Below are 9,239 nucleotides of genomic sequence, written 5' to 3' on the forward strand. Positions count from 1 at the left end.
TGCATATAAATTCACCATCAATATCAACAAAGAGGATGCCAAAATTCTTGGGCCAATAGTCCTCTTTTTTCTTCCTGCCACCATTGGTTTAGCAAAGGGCATCCATAGATTTTCAAATAAGAAAGAGAAGTAGACAGCCATTCTTCTGGCAAGCACTGCAACCCATCGCAGTAAGAAATGGACAACTCTTTAAGGGATGTAAGATGTCGAATTCCCTTGCTGCTTGACGATTTAAGGTTTGCAAGACAGTATAGGCAGAGTTTAACCAAAGAAGTTTGAAGCATACCTCCTCTGGTAATGAATCCAATACATCTTTCCATTTAATTGTGGACAATTTTACAGAACACTCTGTATTAGGCAATTATTCTTCAAGTTCACGAAAAGACAAATCCATCAGGTTCTTCAAATTTCCAATTGGATTAGGCAATCCAATAAGATAGTTTCAATGTGACAATACAAAAAACTCTATTAGCGGTTCATTGTGGATAAAGGTTAGCACTGCCATATGTGGTTTTACATTCTATATATGTCCTCTCCTGGCCCTGATGTTAACGGGATGAATTTGAGAAATTGTGGTTATTTTTCATGATTTTAGTTGCCAATTTTCTTTTCCAAACGATAGACACTTCAAACTCTTGGAACTGGAAATGTTTTAATATAACACTCCAAAGGTGAAAAATTTTGCTGTCAAGGTGCTGAAGAACTATCTTACATATTGTAAAGGAAACCACAAGCTTACAGCTAGAATTAAACTACATTATCTTCTGCCACAAGCAATGCATGAACATCAACATTGGGAAACAAAAGTAATAAAGAAAGGAAGTGAATTCAGTTTTTCTGAATACATGATTAAATTCCATTAGCTATGCTATACTATCGGAGATTGTATATGAATGTCTGCTACAACAGAAAGTTGAGATCTATCCCCAGCTAAAGCAGAAGCTTGGCACTGTTGAAATCAACTATGGTTATAAGACAAGCAGTCAGTTCAAACAATGAGGGAACTTTCGAACTGGAAGGGAAAACCCTGTGAAGATTTCATTCAAGCAGTGATAAACCATGAAGAAAGAATTTAAGTTGCATGCAATATATCAGTTTAAACAAGTTCTAAGATTTTCTATATAATTGTAAAGATTATAATTTGAAATTCTTGAGTTAGAAACAGGAAAACAACCAGAATTTATAAAAGGAAAAGAGGCCACAAAATTGCTATCACATGGCAAATTGAATCTCTAACAAAGATCATGTAACTTGCCAATTCTATGAGGATTTATGAAGCTAACTGAGAGGCATACCTTAAAAAAGCAAGAATTAAATTTCGATTTGTGGTACAATGTTGTGAAGTGCTTTAAACGTTCCTGTAAATTCCTGCAGAAAGGTAGTATAAAATATACATCTTTTCATTATTACTGTGTAATTTCTGGTTTTTATCACCTGAATGAATTGAGAAAAACCATCTTTTTGGAAACTTGATGCTGACTGCAATATACCATAGCTAAAAGTCAAATGGCAGTGGAAAGTAGGAAGGTAATCAAAACCCAGCTATCAATTCCCAAAAACAGTTGGTAAAAGTCATAGAGTCTGTGGTAGTAGGTAATAGATACCTGAGCACTAAAATGGCCAAGAAGAGCTAGAAATGAATCTCAAAACGAAAAAGATTTTCACTATTGAATCATCTATTGAGAATAACTATACTTTGCTTCCAACAATGGTACTGCAATTGTGAGAACTTGGAAATGAATCTTTATCACAAGGTAGTTAAATAGTGAGGAAAAAAGTTTATAATAGAACAACAGCATAATAACAAATCGCTTTTATATTTTTTTCTGATTTATCCACAACTGCAGGGCTGTGCCAGAGTGAGGACATGAGCTGCATTTAAATGGATATCGAATATTTACATCTAAGTATAGCTACTTTTACGAAGCAAAAACGAAGAGAATCTTACTGAGTTGTTTTTTCATTACTAAAATCGAACCACCTACAATGAAAAAGAAAGCATGTGTATATTAACACTTCCAAAAATAAATCTCAAATTGAAACTAATTTAAACCCCAAAAAATGTAAATTGAGCCATATGCATAATGCTAAAGGGAAACTTTTAGGTGGTTAGAAACACACATTTAAATGAGATTAGAGGTTAGCTGCATTTATGCTTTAAAAAACAACAAGTTGGGTCATAATGAGTGATGATGTTTGAATTCATCTGAAAATCAAAAGACACTGAAGGTATTATATCAAAGATTGTAGAAAATATTACCTGAACATTTTTACACAGGATAGACAGGTCTATCCCTGGCCAATTTGAATATGGATCACCTGGGTATACGTGAGGGATGTGAGCAATCTCGGACAAATCTTTCCCTAGGCAACTTGGGCTTACCAAAGGACAGGAACTGATGTCCAAAAGAGACAGCGAAGCCTCGAGACCTTCTTCTGGCGAGCAATCAAGTTCTGGGCAAAGTGAAATTTTCAAATGTTGAAGGCAGGAAAGATGTCAAAAAGCCTTGCCAATAAAGGATTTTAGTTTTGAAAAAAAAAAATAGCTCGAGAGAAATTAAAGTGGTAGGAAGTTGTCCTTCCTCAGGAAATGAAAGTGGTTTCGTCTATCTGCCACCTATTTTCCAAACGAAGCAATAAGCATCCCAAAAGTACCTTTCTATCTCTTTTTTCTGGTCTTAGTTGGACTCTTAAGACATTGCAAAAATGTCAACCACCGCACAGTACTAACCGTTTATTTTCCTCTTTTGCCCAAATGAACAACACTGAAAAAAAGTGAGGCAACCCATTTTTTTTTTTTTTTTGTTTGTTTGTTATTTTTGGAGTTGAAAAAGTTAAAGAAATTAAACACAGTCAGGAATAATTGCAATGATCAAAGGGAGTAGAGTTGGTTACAGTTTATAAATAAGCAAATCCAATGCTCATCTGCTTAGATGGCAAATGACTTATGCTCTTGCACAAGACATGAGCACAAATGGGCGTCATTGTCCTATTGATTTTGTGTTGAAACCCTTGATGTAATAACTCTTCTTTTGAATTTTGAGACAGAAAATGAGAAGGTTTTTTACCCCCCCCCCCCCCCCCCACAAAAAAAAAAAAAAAGAAGCCAAATTAATGAATAAAATAAAATAACAAAAGACTTCAAAATAAAAATGCATACTTGGTCCGAAACCATGGTTGTTAAAATCCTAAATTTTGTTGCATACTGAGTCTGAAACCATGACAAAATACAGCAATCCTAAATTTTATTGCAGCTTCAGGGGGTTAGCTTCTGCATTAGCTGTTACCTAGGCGTTGATTCCTCATATAAATTCAACCTGAAAAATATCTATAGTAAAGAGGAAGAAACTTCTCTGCTGCAACAAACTACACAGGCCTTTGCAATGGCCAAGGTTATGTACATTCTTACATGCAAATAAAAAAAAAATTTACAGATAGAACTGAATTGCACTGTCTTCTACTTACACTTAATCGTAGAACATTAACACTTAATTAAAAAAAAATAAAAAATGAAGAAAATGAAGAAAGGAAACAGTAAGTTTTGCAGTTTGTTAAATATATGCTTAGATTCTGTTAACTATTCAACGCAATCAGAGACTGGTAGAATGCAAAAAATTCTCCAATACTGAAGTATCAGCAATTAATAAAGTGCTACAACCTCAATTAAGATCACCCTCGGGTAAACAGAAGCTTGGCATTGTTGAAATCAAGTAGATGAGGGACAAGATTTCATTTCAAACAAGGAGTGAATTGGGAATTGAACCCTGCCAAAAGTTGGGGGGAAAAAAAAAAAAAAAAAAAAAACCTTTATGATATTAATATAAGATATATGAGTTCAAAGTATCAAACAAATTTAAAATTATCTATTTACCTCCAAATATTACAAGTGAAAATTTAAGAGTTTATAACATAAAAGAGCAAGAGCAAAAACCAGAATTGTTAAAAGACAGGCCATGCTATGAGAGATTAAATAACGGCATATTGAAACTCCAATAAAGATCAAGTAAATAAAAAATTCCATGAGGATGCTTGTGGTAACCAACAGAGAAGTATATCTTACAAGTAGCTGCAGAAAATCACAGTTAGCAGTTCCATGCTAAAAGTATGTCTTCCACATCCTTCAAATACCTGCAGAAAAATCTGCAGTATTAGCAAGAGAATATAAAATCCACAATATTATCTCATTAATGTGTAATACATGGTTTTATTACGTGAATGAATTAAAAAAAAGTTAAGTCTTGGTATTAAACATCTTAAATACAATCGGTTATGTAGGGGATGTTGACTGCAATACACCAGAGCCACAGTCGAATAGCAGTGAAAAAGGGAGCTCAAACCCCAGCAATCATGAGCTGGGATTGCAATAAATGAAATTGCATATAGCTTCTTCAATGAGGATTCAAATCCCGAAATCACTTTGAAACAATTAGAGAGTCCGTGGTAGCATATAGTAGTTACCTGAAGCTGAAATGGTCAAGATGAGCTACAACTCTGTTTCAAAGTCAAAAAAATTGTTGTTGGATCAGCTACTGTGAGTGACACAACTTTGCTTCCAAAAATGTAACCGGACCAAGAAAACTTAGACATGAAATCTTATTCCAAAAATTAATTAAAACAGTGAGGAATTGAGTTGGTAATTTGAACTGTAAGGGTAATAACTGTGGATATATTACCACTGGGCGGTGCCAAAGGAATAAAATGGACTGCATTTAAATGGGTGTTGAACATTGCATCAAGTATAGCTATTTTTAAATTCTTAGCCAAAAAATTAAAAAGTTTAAATGCTTTTACTCAAGAAAAAGGGGAAGAAAATCTCACTCCATGGTTTATTGTGAGAAAACGTGAGCCACCTACATTGACAACGATAGCTTTATATAATTTAACACAATCAAAAATAAAACTCTCCAACTTCAAATATTTCAAACTAGAAAAATATAAAATTTGGACCTTTCTTACCACGTAATTAGATTCATTGGCAAGGAGGGACACATCTGCATGGTACTGTGACAAGCATTGCAGCTGATGGCAGGAAGAAGTATCATTTCTAACATGGAAATGGTATGCAGCATTTGGCCCTCTGTGACAAAGAAACATCATGAGTACTGCACGTACAAAATTTTGACTTCAACTCCTGCAACAAGAAATTTTTTGGATAGTTTATAGTGAGAACTAGGAACTTATATCTGACATTATTCCTGAAATTTAATTGTACAAATTGAGCATAGCAACAAATTAATACTTTTCAGAATAGGTGAGACATCAACCATGGATGAACAATATGAATAAAATTTTAACAAATAGTAACCAAAAAAAAAAAAAAATACTAAGAAGAAAAAAATTTCACAGTATTTAATACAAGAGAGAAAACATATTATCACATTAATGAGGATCGGTGTTAAATGGCCTTGCCGTTTAAGGATTTAAGGTTTGGAAGCATTGATAGATGAAGAGAAATGAGAGTGGTTCGCAGGCATTCTTCTACTTCTGGCAAGTTCTGTAATTGGTCGCATGATTCAATAGACAAGCTTTGAAGGGAGGTGAGGTGTCGAAAGGCACTGCCATTTAAGGATTTCGGGTTTGGAAGCTTATCTAGCCTGAGAGAAGTGTTGATCTCTTTATATATCCCTTCTATCTGTAAGTCTGTAAGGGAGGTGAGCCTTCTCAGATTCCACTCAGTCATGCTGTGCTCCCTGAATAGCTTTTCGCATCCACAATCTAGAGTGGTTTTAAATTGGAAGGCCATCCCTCTTCTGAAAAGGAGACCCGATGCTTGCAACACTATATTTTTATTGTTTTGACAGTTTTTGAATTTAAACAAGAGCTTCCCCTGCATATTAAATGACTTTGAAGAAGATCAATATTAAGCCAAATGTGTGGTTGAACCTGAACTGAATTTTAATTGGTCAAGTGCAGCATGATACAGTAGATCCACCTACATATAACCACCAATGGTAAAAAGAAAGAATAAAATCAAATAAAAAGAATATGTACAAATATGTATAAAAGGAAAAGAGGCCGCAAAACTCACAGGCTAAATCCATTTTTAGATAATTAGTTACCCACTAAAACAAAAGCCTCAATTTGAAAATATATATTTAGAACTGAAGCAGGGAAACATATTGTTATCACATGAGTGTAGTAAAAGACATTTTTAGCTGGATGCTGAACAAAGAATAGAGAAATGAGAAAAACCTTCTTCTGGCATGCATTGCAGCTGATAGCAGGAAGAAAGAGCTTTTGAAATTTGGAAATTGAAAGGCAATCCCTACTTAATCGAAATAGCTCCAGGTTTTGGTCCATTGCGGAAACGAGTACCATGACTACTGCTCAAACAAACATTTGAATTTGTTTATATATTCAAAAGAATATTTCTAACACTCATAGAAAAGGAAAAATAAATGCAAGCATTATATGACAAAGATTGAAGAAAGTAAATACCTAAATGGTATTTAGAGAATGCATGAATCATACGTCTTTTGTCTGGGTCTTAGTGGTGCTCTCAGACATTGGAAAGTATCAACCACTGTACAGTACTAACCGTTTATTTTCCTCTTTTGCCCACTTCATGGTTGGAAAATATTATTTATGCTAAGAACGAAATAAAATTAAAAACACTGAAAAAAGTGAGGGAACCATTCTTTTGTTTGTTATTTTTTGGCTGAAAATGTTAAAGAAATTAAAATAGTCAGGAATAATTGCAATGATCAAAGGGAGTAGAATTGGTCGCAGTTTATAAATAGCAAATCCACCACTCATTTTCTCAAATGGCAAATGACTAACGCTTTTGCACAAGACATGAACACAAATGGGTGTCATTTTCCTATTGATTTTGTGGTCAAAAGGCCATGTATATACACCCCTAGATGTAAATGTAATAACTTTTCTGCAGAATTATGAAAAAGAAAATGAGAAGTTTTTTACGTCAAAAAAAAAAAATGATAAATAAAATAAAAAACAGCACTTAATTGAAAATGCATACTAAATCTGAAACTATGGTTATTTATTTATGTATTTTTTGGTAATGCTGACACTGTGATTGTTAATATCATATATATATATATATATATATTTATATATGACAAAATAGACAATCCTAGATTTTGCGGCAGCTTCATGGGGGTTAGCTTCTGCATCAACTGTTACCTAAGGCATTGAAACCTTATACAAATTCAACCTGAATAATAGCTTTAGAAAAGAGGAAGAAACTTCTCTGCTGCAACAACTACACAGGCCTTTGCAATGGCCAAGATTATGTGCTTTCTCACATATGAAGAAAACAAGTTTACAGATTAGAACTGAATTACATTATCTTCTACGTACACTTAATAGTAGAACATCAACATTAAAAAAAGAAACAGAGGAAGCTTTGCAATTTGTTGAATATATATTTTTAAATTCCATTAGCTATGCAATGCAGTTAGAGAGTGAGACTATGGTAGCGCAGAAGGTTCTCCAATACTGAGATATCAGTAACCAGTAAAGTGCTACAACTGCAATTGAGATCATCCCCAGTTAAGCAGAAGGCATTGTTGAAATCAAGTAGATGAGACAAGAGTTCAGTTTAACAAGGAAGGAATTGGGAAACGAAACCCTGCAAAGAGGTCATTAAAGTAATGAGAAAAAGTGAAAAAATGAACCTTTCTAATATTCAATATATGATATATAAGTTCAAAGAATCAAACAGATTAAAAATTATCTGTTTACTTTCAAATATTACAAGTGGAAATTCAGGAGTTTATAACATAAAGAGCAGGAACAGATACCAGAATTGTTAAAAGAACAGAGGCACTCCTACCAGGTTATCAGATGGCATATCGAAACTCCAACAAAGATCAAGTAAATAATGAATTCCAGAGGATGCTTGTTGTAACCAACAGAGAAGTCTATCTTATAAATAGCTGAAGCAATTTACAATTGGCAGTTCCATGCTAAAAGTATGCCTTTCATGTCCTTCAAATGCCTGCAGTAAAATCTGCAATCTTAGCAAGCAGATAAAAAAATACAATATATCATTTCTTGAATGTATAAGGGATGGTTTTTATTACCTGAATGAATGAAGAAACTGCAGTCTTTGGAAACAGTGTAAGCCATTAGCCACTTTTAAATTCTTGGCCAAGACAAAATAAATTATCAATACATTTCCTTGAGGAAAAAAGGGAAAAGAATCTTAGTCCATGGTTTTTAACGAGAAAACGTGAGCCTACTACAATGAAAATGAGAGCTTGATAAATTATAACACAACCAAAAATAAAAATCTCCAACATCAAATATTTCAAACTAGAAAAATGTAAAACTTGAACCTTCTTTTTTTTTTTTTTTTTTGGGACTTAAAGAGTACGTTGAATGACAAGCAGGGATATCTACATGGTGGTGACCTCATATGAATTCTGAATTAAGCTGAGTATCCTGTAAATTCCTGCACAAAAATCCACTCTCTTAGATTGAAGCTGGTATAATACATAAATATCTTTTCATTAATGTTTAATATCTGGTTTTTGTTACCTGTATTAACTAAGAAAGTCCTTTTTTGGGAACTCAAACATCTGATACACAAGCGGTTTCAGGGGACTCTAACAGCAATAGACCAGTGTCACATGCTAAATAGCAATGAAAAGTAGAGAGCTCAAACGCCACCAATCATGCATGCTGGGATTGCCAGAAAAGAAGTTTCATAGTTTCTTAAATAAGGATTCAAATCCCAATTCCCAAAAGCACTTTGAAACAATCAATCAATATGTGGTAGCAGGCCTTAATCACCTGCAGATTGAAATGATGAATAAGAGCTAGAGCTGTATTTCAAAACAAAAGAGCACATCGTTATTTAATCAGTTACTAAACTTTATTGCAACTGATAGAAGTTTGAAATGAAACCTTATTACAGGTTAGTTTAGATTGGGAAGAAAAGAGTTTTCTGACATACCAACCGCAGAAAATGACATTCACTGCATTTTCTTTCTCTATCTTGGACTGTAGGGCCAATGAGCAAGAGCAACAATGAGATTTGATAAAAGAGAAGAGCAGGCATGGCAACAACAATCTCTAATGAAGATCAAGTGAATTATTAATTTGATGAGGAAATTCTAGTTACAATCCAAGTGTAGTATGAGAGAGGAAGATTGGTGCAACCTATAGAGAAGCAGTTATCGCAGGGGAAGCTGAGTTGTTACAATTGGCAGTACCCCATGTTGTCATATGCTTTATTCATTCTGTAAATTCCTGCAGAAAAATCAGCTGTCTTA

The 9,239-nt window shown here is 33.9% G+C and overlaps 2 long non-coding RNA genes across 2 annotated transcripts; both read right to left on the bottom strand.

The window, feature by feature from the left end:
* Nucleotides 1-630: 630 nt before the first annotated feature.
* LOC132800450 (uncharacterized) lies at nucleotides 631-2,656 on the bottom strand. The gene is made up of 2 exons (XR_009635561.1): nucleotides 2,261-2,656; nucleotides 631-1,981 (listed from the first exon to the last, which is right to left on the bottom strand). It is a non-coding gene; the product is annotated as an uncharacterized LOC132800450 (long non-coding RNA).
* Nucleotides 2,657-7,802: 5,146 nt separating this feature from the next.
* On the bottom strand, nucleotides 7,803-8,805 carry LOC132800451 (uncharacterized). Its single transcript, XR_009635562.1, has 3 exons — nucleotides 8,503-8,805; nucleotides 8,046-8,416; nucleotides 7,803-7,960 (listed from the first exon to the last, which is right to left on the bottom strand). It is a non-coding gene; the product is annotated as an uncharacterized LOC132800451 (long non-coding RNA).
* Nucleotides 8,806-9,239: the final 434 nt, after the last annotated feature.

Source organism: Ziziphus jujuba, chromosome 2 (genome assembly GCF_031755915.1).
Source record: "Ziziphus jujuba cultivar Dongzao chromosome 2, ASM3175591v1".
NCBI lineage: Eukaryota > Viridiplantae > Streptophyta > Magnoliopsida > Rosales > Rhamnaceae > Ziziphus > Ziziphus jujuba.